This window comes from Rhodnius prolixus, unplaced genomic scaffold (assembly GCF_049639745.1).
Source record: "Rhodnius prolixus isolate KJV_2025 unplaced genomic scaffold, Rpr scaffold_10, whole genome shotgun sequence".
Taxonomy (NCBI): Eukaryota; Metazoa; Arthropoda; class Insecta; order Hemiptera; family Reduviidae; genus Rhodnius; species Rhodnius prolixus.
Window position 1 is genome coordinate 18,980,303 of NW_027411615.1, and position 15,936 is coordinate 18,996,238.

General features: G+C 34.0%; 1 protein-coding gene across 3 annotated transcripts in view; it reads left to right on the forward strand.

Moving 5' to 3' along the window:
• The window catches only part of LOC141456729 (protein phosphatase 1 regulatory subunit 14C), a 271,924-nt gene that overhangs the window by 210,919 nt on the left and 45,069 nt on the right, over positions 1-15,936 (forward strand). The gene's annotated exons all lie outside the window — the stretch shown is intronic.

Here is a 15,936-nt window from a genome sequence, read left to right on the forward strand (position 1 = left end):
AGTGTCACTTTCCTCACTAGTGAGTGGAAAAACTTTATTGTGCTTCCTTGATATAAGAAGTTTTGTTATTAACATAAATATTTTCTGTAAAACTTTAATAAGCTTATTTAACGTAACTAAATAATTAAAAAACGAATATTAAAAATAAAATAAAAATTGAAAGGAATATAGAAATAAAAATAATACTTTAATAAATAATTAGATATTTTTAATTATAACAGTTAAAAAGGTTATAGTGTTACCTTATAGAAATTTAAAATGGATTCTAGTGATTCCTGTTTAGTTTTTCTTTTTTTAGTTAATAACCCTAATGGTTGCAGAAAAAATATAATATTTAACTCGAGTGTAAAGTATTTTCCTCACACTTGCACTCGCTTCGCTCGCTCGTGCGTGCAAACCCTGCTTCGTGTGAGGAAAAGTACTACTTTCCACACTTGTTAAATAAATAACTATTCCTAACATTTCCTCAAATATTTCAGTGTGATCAGAAGTAAATGTTTAAAGTGCAATTTGTAACCTTTGACTTCCTTATTTTAAGACAATCTACTTTAAAAATTGTCTACCATCTAAAAGAGTTTTCAATGAATTAAACAACTTGAAAAAACTTAACACTGTTGTGTGCTCGTGAACACGTTTTCTTGCAAAAACAAACGTAATTTCTCATACGAAGACAAAAAAAAGAATCCTGGAAAATGATATACCGTTTGAAAGCCCCATTAGGCAAGGAAATTTTTATAAAAAAAAGTGCCAGCACCTAGGTCTGATAATGATCACATAAGGGCCTATTGAGTTCTCTTAAAAATTTCGATTACTTTTATTTTTCCAGCATTCGGAGTAAGATTGAGGCTGTTTGGAGAATAGCTTTTACTTCGAAATGGTGTCAATTTTTAGAAAATTTATCTGTCTTTCTAACCGTCTCATCAGAATCGAATTCGGACTAAAACTTTTTGAGTAATAACATTTTTATTGCAAAAAAAAGTAATGTTTTTAGAAAAAAAAATTAAAGTGACGTCACTCAAGAACAGTGGAAAATTTGAAGTTGGCCAATACGTCATTGAACTCCACTTTAGATGTACTGCACACAGTAGGCCTATGGACATTAAAATATATCAGGAATTTCAGAGAAAAACATTTACCACTCAAAGATAATCTTCTCAGAGCTGAATGTTCATCAAAACGAGATGCAAACGCAGCTACTTTTGAAAAAATGAAAAAAATATTCTCTCTTACATCTTACTGCTATTTGATTTTTACAATGTTCGAATTTATCCAAGGATTTAGGAAGAATAGCCTCCCACTTAAATAATCCCTATCAAAAAATTGCATCCATTAATTTCGCTTATCTGAGCTTAAATAAGATAGCAGTTATTGACCAAATTCTTCCGAAGATCTCTCAAAAATAATATTCTAAGAGCTTACATAAATCAAAATTAAACAAATTATTGTATTTGAACACCTATTTTAAATGCTATTTTTGTTGTTTGGATCTTTTATTTGTCAAGAGATAAGATTAAGATTACACTGATTATTTATTTGTTTTTCAAAATAATCTCGCATAATGAAAAGTAATGTGACTAAAAAATGAAGTCAAATAATCCTTTTCATTTTGTAAGAAGGCTTTTAGTAACGCCATTAGTTTAAAAATATAAATTACGTAGGTATTCTACGTTTTTTCTTTTCCTTAATACTCGCATACTACCAAAATATTTTTTGAAATAGTTCAATTATATATATTAGAATGTGAGCAGTTTTCTTGGTTTTAGAATTTAATGAGATACAGTCAAGCCTCCCATAAAGGACACTCTCACTAGCGGCCACCTCCATTTACGGGCTGTTTTTGGATTTCCCTGCTTTACCCCTATACACTTACTGTATAAAAGAACCTCCGTCTAACTCTACATAGCGACCGTGGACATTGATTTTGGGGTACGGATTATATGTTTCACCTCCCACCAACGACCACCTTATTATTAAAAGTTCGTTTGACGCGGTAATAAAAAGAATTATCCCCTCTCAAGCTTTTGTTTTTTTTTTCTGGTTTTTCCTAAAGTTTCCTCTATAAGCTACATACATCTTGTACCACTTATTCATTTTTCAATATAACTTTGGACGAACAATATTATTTTTTCCGATATGTCTCTCAAACGAAAGTGGTTAACTCTAGAAGAGAAAATAAATGTGTTGGGAGATTTTGCAAAAACCAAATCGAGCCATCGTCAACTTGCCGAAAGGTTTGTTCTATTTTTCTAATAATAGATGATAGTATGATGATAATTTTACCATAAATTATTATTGTTATGAATAAATGTGATGATTATTATAAAAATTATTAATTAAGTCAATAATATGTAGTCTATAAATTTTTTGGATAATTAAGAAAAACTTAATGCATATCATTTTGCTAAATAATTATGCAATTATTTACGTTATTAAATCTATTAATAATAAACAATTTTTAAATAGATGTTTGGAAAAAACCCCATATTTTTTCATTCTGAAACTTGCCTACCTCCTTCTAACGGCCACCTCCAAACAGCGGCCACTTTGCTTTCCCCCGCCAGTGTCCGTTATTGAGAGGTTCGACTGTACACCATTTAATGAGTTTGAAATATTTATTACCGGAGATTCCTTAGCTGATTGACTAATCTTTTCAATGCTAACTCAATAGTCTAAGTAGCCGAATCTATTTAATTTCTTGAAGTATTCATTACATTTGGAAATTAATATGGCTTGTGCTTCTAAGGATTTATGGTGGATTGTGTACATCTCTATTACTGCATCTTTTTTTAGTGCATTATCTCGCTGTTGATATATATATATATATATTTTTTTTTTTTTTCTAGTTTTAATGTTTTTTTTTAGCTTTATTCTATAAATATCCCTTCTGAGTTGTAAAGGTTAACGTTTTAGATTAAGAAAATCTTAGTTTATAGAGTAGTATATTGTAGACAGCAGGCCCAATATGTGATCCACTTTTAGATCATCAATTCCATTCCAAGCCGCTGAACAAATAAAGAAAATAATTAGGTGAAAAATAGGTAAATTGTTGCATATTTTTCTGGACTAGCGTACGTCCATGTAAAAATATGTTGCGATAGCTAACGTACTTTACGCTTCTCTTATTGACAAATTAACTAAAATCCAGGGCCAAAACAGGGAACTTGAATATTCTAGTTGGAATTTTAAAACTGGCTACATACGAATATAAATGCTATTAAAAATTTAAGTCAAAATGCAAACAGAAAAGTTTTAAAAGTCTAAAAAGACGCATGGTTGTTAAATGATTTTGCAGAAATAGTTAAGTAATTGAAGTTGGGATTTCCAGAAAAGCTGGATTTTTGATGATGTCATTGATAACTTTCTTAAGTGCATCATTCTGATACCTTAATTATTGTGGTTAGATTAAATTATTTAAAATATATTGGTGACGTAATACGTGTGAAGAGTTTCTTATTATTCGATTTTTTTTTTGTAAAATTTCTTAAAATGTTTAAAATTTCTAAGTTACGATTAATTGGATAAATTATGTTTTCTAACTTTTTTTAAAAAAAGGAATCTAAAAGACTCTTCACGGGAAATAAATATTTTAAGCTCGAGTTCTTCCTACAAATCGTACTTTTCTTTCAAGATTCTTATCAGCAAATTTCTGTAATTGAAGCCAGGTCCACTTAAACTTCAATACTCTATAGGAGAGTTTCGCAATCGGGGCGCCACGGTACTCAGCATTTTTTTGCTGAGAGATGTGCCGTGAAGTTTTTGTATTAAATAGATAATTTACTAAACCGAAAAAATATTGTCATTTTTAAAGCTCGGTTAAAATAGACTTCGGCATAACTTTAAGCACTTTGTCTCTCAGGTCGACATTAAGGAATTCCTATTTTTTCAGGCCGGCTTTACGTCCAACTACCTATTAGGTGTCTTGGAGAAGACTAGCAAACATACTTTACTCTAATTTTTTTTTTTTATTAACCATTAAATAAAATCCAAGAGCTAGACCTGGAATTGAGCCCAGTATCACAATATATCTTAGCTTTGCAGGCCTTGCTTCTAACCTGACCTTGCTTACGTGACCAGGCCTTGCTTACCTGACCGACATTGTAACCGTTGATGGATGCAGAGCAGTTGATCATTTCCAACAGCTTAGCATTTCCCTTGGAGATCCCTAAGTAGTTACCATGAGTTCGTTGTCTTTTTCTCAATCTCTTGTAGGGGAATAGGATATCTCTATCTGCCGGCACCCACCGCTCTTCCTAGGACCAGAGATTGGCAAAAATTTAATCAATTATTTTTATAAGCTCACTTTATAAGTTGCAAGACAATCCAAGGTTGGTTAAAACCTAAAGTGAGAATTACTGTAATGTATGCATAAGACTAAAACAATTACTCACAAATTAACTGAGTAATGCAGCCGCCTTACGTGAGATCTTTCTGATCTAGGAACGTCCTATAATACGAGGTTCCGCCAGAGTGGAATAGCAAAGGTGAAAAGAAGTAGCTCAAATTACTTACTTTACCAACATGGCAATGTGTAGTAGATAAATTGACAAAATAATAGAGACTAATAAATACATAGCTTACATGTAATGCGGTAAAAAATAAGTTAAATATGAGTGTAGGATGGTTCTATATAAATCTAGTGAGTTGTCAACATTGTTAAATATTAATGTAGAAACTGCATTTATGTTTATAAAAAGTGCCACTAGAGTACACCACCGGATGGAGTATAAAGTAAGCTTACCGACTATGTAATGGCGGCTTACAAGTCTACAATATGCCCATTCCTCTTTTATCTATTTCACGATTAAACAATATAAATTCTTCAGTTTTTTGTTTCTGTTATCGATAATTATGTAAAACATAAAATGTTATTAAAAAAGAAATATTATTTATCGTATTTTTAAAGGATATTTTTTTTCGTGCTTAATTCGAAAGTTTATCAAATACCTATGGGAGAAATGTTGAAAAAAAAAATCAAATTAATTATTTCATTGAAATTATTAGGTTTAAAGTATTGGCCAATCAGAGTGCAGTACGGTTGCAGACTGTGGGCGGGTCATGGCCCACCTCTAGTGTAATCACGCCCCGTCCAATGAGGACGAGTCATGGCTTGTCAAAGCGTATTAACAATGGTGCTTCAATACCTTTCACCTATTTTTATAAACCTTTTATTTTCTCTTACCTTATTAACTGTTTTTGGGGTTTTTAGAATATATTACTAATGTTACTTGAATATTGAGCAAAAATGCTATCCAATTATTCAAAAAAAAAAAATATTCCTTATTTTCAAGCAAATTTTTATTAAGTTAAGATCGCTTTCGAATAGTTTTCGCCAATATGCGACAGTTTCTCTTTACTTTCTCGTGAAAAGAATCTGGCATGAACACCTCACATGACTTTTTCTTACAGAATAAAATTCCATGACAGTGAAAAATAACTGCATAAACTGAAAACTTTTTTGTCGTGTCAGGCAGAAAAAAGTTGCGGAAAAATGCCATTTTTAGATTCATCTTTATCTTTAAATCATTAAATCATTTATTTCTAAACATGATGCATCCGATTTGACAAAATGTTAATTTGCTCTTATAAAAAAACTTCAACTTCAACTTTGTCACATAATGATATTTGAAGTGAAGCTAAATGAATGGTGAGAAAAATATTGCTTAGAATTTTTAATTCTCTACAAAAAAAAAAAAACTGTTAGGACACTCTCTAAAGATGGGCGAAAAGTTAAAATCTTAAGTTTTCAAACAAAATTTTATAACAAAAAACATAATTAAGGATAATTTCTATTTCGATGATATTTTTTAGCGTGTAGTTACAAGGGTTAGCTGAAAAGTAATGCATACATGCTAGGAGAGGGCGAAAGAAAAGAGTTATCAAGTTCGGACAGAAAGTATATTAAAGTACAATTCTTAAGCTTCACAATTATGTATTACTTTTCAATGTAGTCACCATTAACGCTAATACATCTCTCCCAAAGTGAAACAAGTTTTTTCATTCCGTCACTGAAGAATTCTTTTGACTTTTCTTGAATCCAGGACTTGACAGCTGCCTTCACCTCATCGTCTGAGGAGTAGTGATTACCCTTGAGATCTCTCTTGAGTAGAGGAAACAAATAAAAATCGCTGGGGGCAAGATCCGAGGAATAAGGAGGGTATGGAATTGGTTCAAACTTCAGTTTTTCCAGAGCCTCTGCAGCTTCGCCGCGCGAGATGTGAGGACGAGCGTTGTCATGTTGTAAGATTATTGGGGTAAATCTTAAGAATAGCTCCCCGGAGGAGTGGCCTAATTCGAAGTGATTCTGATTCGCTGTTACTATAGAACCCGCCATATTCAAATATAAATATAAAACTATTTCTTTATTTTATATTTACACTTAAATCTAGCGGGTTATATGGTAACAGCGAATCAGAATCACTTCGAATTATTTATTTAGGATTGATATTTCTATTTAAACACCCCCTGATTTTTTCTTAATGAGGGACTTCGCTCCCCATACCCCCCTCCTAACCTAACTAATCACCCTCAATTTTTTAATTTGTGTCACAAGATTCATTACAATAATTACACAGAACAACACAAAAGAAACTTACCTTATTCTGTGGAGTCCTTTTCCTGAGGAGGGTATACTTGTCGAACTCCCTCCAGAAAATCGAACGAAATTTTATAACATTCATTACTCCATCCTCACTCACACTACAATCATGCTTTAATTTAAAAAAAAAACTGCAAATTTAAAACGCTCATACTCATAAAGTTACAAAAAAAAGGCACCTCAAGTCACAAACAGGGCACTCGCGGGAACTATTAATACATTAAACAGGAAGCAGTTACTATGCAGTAAGTGTACTGCGCTTGCCCGCGAAACATAAGAGTTACGAAATTCGCACAATCCGAAACAGTTCATTGGCGGGAAGTAGTTTAAAATCTCACCGGTAGGTGCGCTGTACTTCCCACCCCCTAAAAATAAACAGGCCACACCTCCGGGGAGCTATTCTTTAGATTACCCGATTATTGGTGCCAAGCTGCCTCTAACACGACAATCTCGACGTCGGAGGTTTCTTAGAGTCTGTACGTACCGAGAAGAATTTACCGTTGCCCCTGGTTCCAGGAAAATCGGTCACATAAACTTGGTGAGCATCCCAAAATACAGTCGAGAAGAATTTTTTTTTTTTTTTTTTGCGAACGGTTGTGTTTTGAACTTTTTCGGCCGAGGTGAAGACGCATGTCGATATTCAGTGCTCTGCAACTTTTCTCTTCTGGGTCGTAATGATGGACCCATGATTCGTCTCCTGTCAAAATATTCAAAAGAAAGTCGGATAACAGCACGCTGTATAACTCGCAGTGACATAGCACCAGTAACACGTGTCCATACTTCGGCGTCTAAAAATACACTGGCTGAACGCAGCGAGTTCAAACTGCACGTACGTAATAAGGGGAAATGTGACTTCCAAATGCCACCTCGCGCGCTTTTTGAAGCTCTTCGTTCGCGCTCGGCAAGCATGTGTGCATTACTTTTCAGCCAACCCTCGTACTACCGCAAGCCCAATATTTGCTTCAATTTCCAAGCATCTAGAAATAAAACTACTAACTCAGTTTGTGCCACCGTGATAAAAAAAAATACTTAAATTAACTCATCCTAAATGTTTTTTCACTAAAATTCCACTAATTACAAATTTAGACTAATCAACGACTTGATCTTAAGAGAATTCCAAACATAAACAGCCGAAAATAGTAAGTTAAAAATGCAATTGAACATGTGTTTTAACTTTTTTTAAAAAAGTTGAATGCAAGCCAGAATTTATTTTTAACAAAAAAGTGTATAAATTCACTTGTCACGGTTTTTAGGGAATAGTTTTGAAATAAGTTTACTTCATCGTTTACGTTTAACTTCTTTCTTTTTGCAAACTTAATTAGTCATAGTTTTTTTAAACGTTAAACTTCAGAAAAATAAAAATAATTCAATTTACTGGCATTTCTTTTGTTAAACTATTATTGCAAAAATTAAACATTGTTTGAAAGTTGCGATACTAATCGTTGCTGCATTACTACACAAAATTATTGATGACTTGGATTGAAGTCAGCAAAATAGAGAAAAGTATTTAATTTTTAAATCTATGGTGTTTCATCTTCTTTGATTGATTTAAGAGAAATATAAAAAATGAAAGATTATGTAAAACAATTTAATTAAAACTATCAGTATCTAAATTGATGTACAGCTACAAGTGTTTTTTTTTTTTTATTGTGCTGATTAATTATTAACATTTTTCAATTATTTTGTTATCTTAAGATAAAAAAGTACCTACTACTGGTAACCAGTACCAATTTGTTGCGAAATAATCACCACTGTTTCTTTCCCTTTACTTTATATTCATTTTTCTGATGATAAAAGTTTCTAACTGTCAAACTTATTAAAATTTAAGAATGCAGTCCATCAGTGTACTGAAAAATCACCAGACACCAATTATCTTAGTTGCTTAATTTACAGAAAAAGCTAATGCTGCACGAGAATCGAGACAAATCTCGGTCTCGGTACCAAGATAGAGTCTCGATCTCAGGTAGAGATGAGACTGGAGCAACCGAGATCGAGACATTATAATATATCTCGTCGAGATTTATTAGAGAAATCTCGGTCTCTCCTCGGTTTTTCAAATATTAATTTTTAGCTACAAAATTATAAAATTGTGTTCTTTATTAATAAATAATCATTACGGGTATTGAATTAATTATTAAAAAGATACGATTTTATTATATATGTTCAATAATTCTACATCTATTTGGCTTTGAATTACATAATTTAACTATTCATATCATTCATTCAATTTCATAAATTTCACTATTAATAATCTAATACTTTGAACTTTGATATTATTTGAATTATTTTTTAGAATTAGTGAATTTGAAAAAAAAGACTATCTATGCATCTAAAAAATATTGCCTCAAATTTTCGTTTTTAAGTTACTCTCTGCCCAAGCATTGATACATAAAAGAGCTTTTACTGAGTCAGAAGTTAGAGAAGATCTTCTATTGGTCGTTATCAATGCAGCTTGCGAAAATAATCTTTCAGATGGCACTGAAGTTGCACAGATACTAAAAAATATCTTTCGCCATTCTAGACAAATTTTTGAAGGAATTCTCAAGTGTTTTCCACCATTCTAAAATGTCAACGTCTACTGGTGCTTGGTCTAATTTGGTATAATTAATTATTTCTGTCATCCATGCTTCGGTGATATTTGGCTGATTTTTGAGCAAATGGTGCAAAGGGTTCATTTTTTTTTTTTTCATTTTTAATACTAAAACAAAAATTCAAAAACCGAGATATCTCGACGAGACCGAGACTGAGATTTGAGCGACCGAGACCGAGGCGAGATCTGCATAAAGTCTCGCCTTGTCTCGGTCTCGTGCAGCACTAAGAAAAACAGTATGAATTAATACAAAGTAATCAAGTTATACTTGATAGTAAATCTATATATATAAAAATGAATGTGTGTCTTTCTGTCTGTACTCGATAGATTCAAAAACCATACATCCAATCGCCGTGAAAATTTGGGAAATTATTAGGTATAACCCCGGGAAGGTTTCTGAAACTTGTTTTTAAAATCAGAGTTGGGGCTCTAGGTGCTCCCGAACAAATATCCCAAAAATATCAAAATAACATTTAATTAGTAATATTTGTTATAAGTGTAACCATGAAAAACAGTTTTTTGCAATTATTAATTATTAATACGTGAATAAATATTTCAAAAAGAGGTTCACCACATGCGCATATTTTAATATGGATGATGGAAAAGATAACACCAAACAGAATTGATGAAATCATCTCTGCAGAAATACCAGACATTGAAATTGATAAAGACTTGCACGATATTGTCTCAAAAAATATGATACATGGTCCATGTGGCTCACTAAATAATAATTCACCATGCATGTCAGATGGAAAGTGCACAAAGCGGTATCCTAGAGACTTACTTGCTGAAACTATCACAGGCAATGATGGTTATCCACTCTATCGACGACGATCTACCGAAGATGGTGGAAAATCCATTAAACTAAAAGTCCTCAACAATACTATTGATGTTGATAATCGTTGGGTAGTACCATATTCTCCATTACTACTAAAAACGTATAACGCACACATAAATGTTGAGTACTGCAATTCAGTGAAAGCTATAAAATATATTTGCAAATATGTGAACAAAGGAAGCGATATGGCAGTGTTTGGAGTGGAAAATACAACTGCATCTAACGATGAAGTCACCCAATATCAACTGGGACGCTACATAAGTAGCAATGAGGCTGTACGGCGTATTTTATCATTTTCCATTCATGAGCGATATCCAACGGTTGTTCATTTTGCAGTACATCTTGAAAATGGACAGCGTGTGTATTTTACATCAGAAAATGTACGTGCCAGAGCAATGTCACCACCTCCAACAACATTAACTGAATTTTTCACATTATGTAGAAATGATACCTTTGCAAGGACACTACTGTACTCTGAACTAGGGATAATTTTATTGTTAATTTTCATTTCGATGTATTAAAACTGCCCGGTAGGACAGTTGTATAAGGGTTGATCGTCAAAAACTGCACGAAAAAGCGTAACGTTGAAAAACACCCAACTTTGACAATTTTTTTCTCTTTTTCTACAAAAGATAAAATTCCCAAATTTTCTTTAAAATAAAGGGCAAACCCTCCTTTATAACTGTAATTTTTTTGCAACAACCCAGATCTAATAGGTTTCGAGAAAAAAGTTGCCAAAAATGAGCAAAAACGACTTTTTCAAAAAATGTTCTTGTTCTTGTTCTTGTTCTTCTTGTTACCTTTTTTGTAAACAACGTAGCGCCTAAACGCGTGAACCGATTTTCATGAATGAGGTATCGTTCGATTCGGAATTTTATGTAGATGTGCCTTTTGGGGGGTCTCGACCCTGTACATCGAATGGGAGAGGAGTTAGCCCCCTTTATGTAAGGCCCCCTCCAAAATTATTATTACTAATTACTCTGTAAATCTTGGCCCGATTTTGATAAAATTTGGTAGGATGATAGGGTTAGGGCTCCCCTACGTAACATTAAAGCGGCGATCAGCTCTTACACTTGTTAGGGGGAAGAATAGCGATCGTTGTAAATTATCGACACGTGAACCGATTTTCATGAATGAAGTGTCATTCGAATCGAAATTTTGTACAGATTTGCACTTTAAAAGTCTCGACGCCGTGCCTCATAAGGAGGGGAGTTTGCCCCACCCAAATAAGGCCCTTTCTAAAACTATTATTACCAATATTTCTATAACGCTTAGTCCGATTTTGACAAAATTCAGCTCGAATAAGTGGTTAAAGCTCCTCTACGTTGCTGATGCTCTTGCACCTAATAAGAGGAAGTAATGCAATCGTTTAAATTATCAATTAGTGAACCGATTTAAATCAATGAATTGTCGTTCGATTAAAAAATCTTTGCCTCTTTGCCTTTTAGGTAGAAGTACTGCAATCGTAGTTTATTTTTCTTACTCCTCTTAAAAGGAAGTACTGAAATCGCAGTTTAATTTTGCTTGGTATACATTTGATCATTAATAAATTATGTTTGAGGTATCAAAACAGCCATTTTGTTCAAACACAGCAACGTGTGAACGGGTACAGCTAGTGATAAATAATGCTCAACTCTATTTTTTGTACCAATTTTTTCACTTCTGCAACGTTTGGAACGTTAGTGGGTAATATATACTCAGCCGTTCAATTTTCTAGGAGTTTTCTTATTGATGCTTGCAATCTCAGTCCTTCACAACGTAATCCATCACCGCGCCTCACTGTCCTCGTCTTTAAATGGAATAACCCAGACATCCTTCTACTATCCTCCATTATGCAGAATAACTCGGTAGCTTCACAACCCACCATACCTTCCACGTGGACGTAATATATCTCTTCGCCTATTCCATAGTCCCAATTGTTTTCCTTTTCCATGGAGTCTGGTTCTGCAGTTATGGAAATTCAATGTAAACAAAAATTAAAAAGCTCAGATTCTACGCTTGCTTCAGTGAGCGAGATTTCCCACAGGAATGAATATTGCATTCATTTTTTTTGAAAGAATGAGATCTGGAATTTGTTACTGGCTTAAAAAATAATCATTCTTCACTTGTTCAAAATTTTTTCTTTTTTTTATAATCGAGTTCTTCCTGCGTACAAGTCAATGAGTGCAGGAAATGAATTTGCGAGGTTGAAGATTGTAAGGGGGTGCGCGTCGAACTTGACGAACAAAGTTAAAGAAAGGTTATAATGCTGCGGAAGGTAAAATAATAATATAAATAAATAAAATTAAAAAAAAAACAACTTTTACTTATTTAATTGGAAATATAATTTGGAAATTCAGGCCACGTTACAGAAAAGTGAACAGTATAGTGAAGAGAAAGTGACAGAGAAGTATACTCAAGGAGTCGTACTGTGGAACGTGTTGAAATTTTTGTTAAAAAAGTCAGCAATGACCAAAGAACAAGTTTTGTTTAAACAAAATGAAGCCATCTTTCACTAACTAGTGTAAAAATTCTTAATAAAGGTAACAGAAAACATTTGCCCATTATAAAACTAATAAAACATCAGATAGTAATTTTTCATAAAAATAGAAACTGAATTCTAGTGGCAGTGATATCTTAAAGAGGAAATAAACTATTTAGTTAATTAGGACATGAAAAGCATCACATTCCTTTGTGTAAAGGTTGCACGAGCGAACAAAACATAAAAAAAACTGGAACAAGAACGAAAGCTTTTCATTATATATCTTTTCAACATTGTGCGCAGGCGTAGCAAGTATGTAGCAATGCACTATGAACAAAGTAACTAAAGTAATTTGCTTTGTAGTAACTAAACTCATCTTTAGAAAACTTTCAACATATCAATTATACTGTATAACGATTCAGACTATTGTTGTAAGTAAGAATGAAGAGTAATGACGTTGGCTTGGGAGGTATGATTGCCAATCATTGTGTTATTAATAATAATAATTATTATTATTATTATAAAATGAATTCAACGTTAAAATTACATATTTAGAGATACGTTGCTTGTAAGAGCACCAGATTATTTATCCTATTTCTCTTTATTGCAGTTTCCAAGTTAGCATTAGGTATTGGAGCATCAATGGCAAACGTTAGGAACACCCTTTGCAGTTTCTTTAAGTTAGCCTCACAAGTTATATATCAAACTGGGGCTTCATAAGTCAATATAGGACTAACCAGGACTAAACAATATTTTAGCAGCAATAATCAGTGAGGAGAAACAGTTGAAATATTAGGCCTTTACAATTTTGTACTACATATTGTATTCATGTGGGAAATAAGTGCAAGAGATCATGTCCTAGAGTGTCTCCAGGCAATTGACCTTGGGGAGCCCATTTGCAATAGGCATCTGGAGGCGTATATTGTGTATTCTTTTTTCTAAACAGTAAAATGCTTGCTTTTTTTTCGATATCTTCTTTAATCTTCCACTTATGGAAGTATGTTAAAATTTTAATGTAATTTCGTGTTAATCGGTTTAAGATGTCTTTTCGCGTTGATGACGAGTGATCCTCAGCAAACTGATAACATTGTTAGACAAAGTTTTTTAAGGATTTCCGCTTAGAACAGTTTCCTTTATTTCACAAAGGAAATTTTCCGGTTTTTTAGTCAGCACTGCTAAATCGATTAGAAGGAATTGTAACCTTGTTTAACTGTTCACATAAAAATACGATAGTTTCTTAGAAAAATTTGAGGAAGCCCATGTGAAAATCAGGTACTCTGACAAAATTATTAAAGTCTAGCACACTTTATAAAATAACTACCTGAAACGAAAGGGTTAGCGTACTGGACTCCCCACGCGGAGGTCCCGGGTTTGAATCCAGCTGCTGACCCTTAGATTTTCTCTTCCTAAGAGCTTCTTACAGCTCACTGTCCGGTGATGGACAGTGTTGTCTGTCCGGAGGCCGGCAGTGCACTGAAAAAAGCTCCGGGCGCCAATAACCTTAGATGTTGACGCGCCTTAAAACATTAAAAAAAAAAAAAAACCTATCTGGAACTTCTTCTCCTTCTTCTTAAATGGCGCTACAACTCATGTAGAGTCTTGGCCTCCTCAAGACGTGCCCGCCAGGCATCTCTTTCTTTTGTCGCCCTCCAGTTTCGGAATCCTAACATACTAGATGCAACATCCTACCCTCCTGCATCCTTGCAAGTTTCCTTCCAGCACTTTCTTAGGAATCTCATCTTCTCTCATCCTAGCTATGTGTCCTGCCCATTGCCAGTCTACCAAGCTTTATTATTTTCACTATATCAGGATTTCGTGAACAGAGTGTACAATTCCTGATTTTTTCCTACTTCTCCATCGCGTGTAGGACCATAAATTTCTACGGAGTACCTTCCGTTAAAAAAACAAAAGAACCCGTTGATCTGCCTTGGTCATCGCCCACGCTTTGGAACCATAACTCTGCACTGGTCGGATGAGGGTTTTGTAGAGAAGGGCTTTTGTGTCCTGAGAAATGAGTCTACTTTTTACCTTTGTCTTACTTAGCTAAAGTAGCATTTGTTCGCGGCCATTATTCTCATTTTTTATTTCTGAACCAACTTGGTTCCCACTGTTTACCAGTGACCCAAGATAAGTAAACTCATCAACCTTCTCAAATTTTTAATGCGCGACGTTCAAGTGCTGCACTTGGGCGGTGGAGCCACATCCCGTGTGCATATACTTAGTCTTTGCTTCATTAATTACCAGTCGGCTGTCTGCTGTTTCTAACTACCTGAAACTAGCGTTAAGAATTTAAACAGAAAATGTTTATATTAGCTACAAACTGACAACACATGGCTTGTAATGTTGACGTCACTATAATAAGACGTCACTTGTATGTAAAAATTAAAAAAAAAAACAACTTGTAGAAACACTCTCATGATATCTTACCCCAAATTAAGTTTTTTTTTAATTTTCTTGAAATTTAAGAATTAAATTCAGAAAAAATCGCTAGAAATTAAAGTATTTATCCAGTAAACTAGCAGCAATACCCGGCAACCTGTATATTCTTTAAATGTGGAATTGTATCAATAATATACTGTAAAGTGATGTACGAGGTCTGTAAATTAAGTAATGAGACTGATTTTTTTTAAATCTTTTTATTCAAAAAGAATTACAATTCTATATTGTCACCTTCAAAATAACTTCCTTCTGAAGCCACACAGCGCTGGGGACGTTTCTTCCACTCCTCATAGCAGTGCTGGAACTCCGATACTGGAATAGCCTTCAGCTGGTCGGTTACAGCCGTTTGAATGCTGGAAAGGTGCCTTGATTTTTTGGATTAAAATTGAAAATGACCCCCATTTTCTGGAACTTGTCTTACTGGTGACGAGTTTTGGGTGTTACAGCCAGCATCGTCTAGGTGCTTATCACTCACTCTCCATTTTTACTTATAAATAATTCGCTTCTCACATTCATCCTTCTACTATATCCAACTATTTACATATAGTACAACTAATGGATGGATCAGTACTCTACGATTAAACACTACTTTTTGAAAGGCAAAACGCCTCAGGAGACTAAAGAGAAGCTTGACAAACATTATGGTGACTCTGCACCTTCGATTAGAACAGTTTATAAGTGGTTTCAAAATTTTCGGAGTGGCCATATGGGCACAAGTGACGCTGAACGTTCTGGACGCCCTGTTGAGGTTACTACTCCAGAAATCATTGATAAAATCCATGATATGGTGATGGATGACAGAAGAGTGAAGGTGCGTGAGATTGCTAGTGCTGTGGGCATCTCGAATAAACGGGTACATAATATTTTGCATCAACATTTGGACATGACAAAGCTATCCGCAAGATGGGTGCCGCGATTGCTCACGCTTGACCAAAAACGAAATCGTGTGAAGTGTTGCAAGGACGGTTTGCAGCTGTTCCAGAAGAATCCGCAGGACTTTAAGCGTCGTTTCG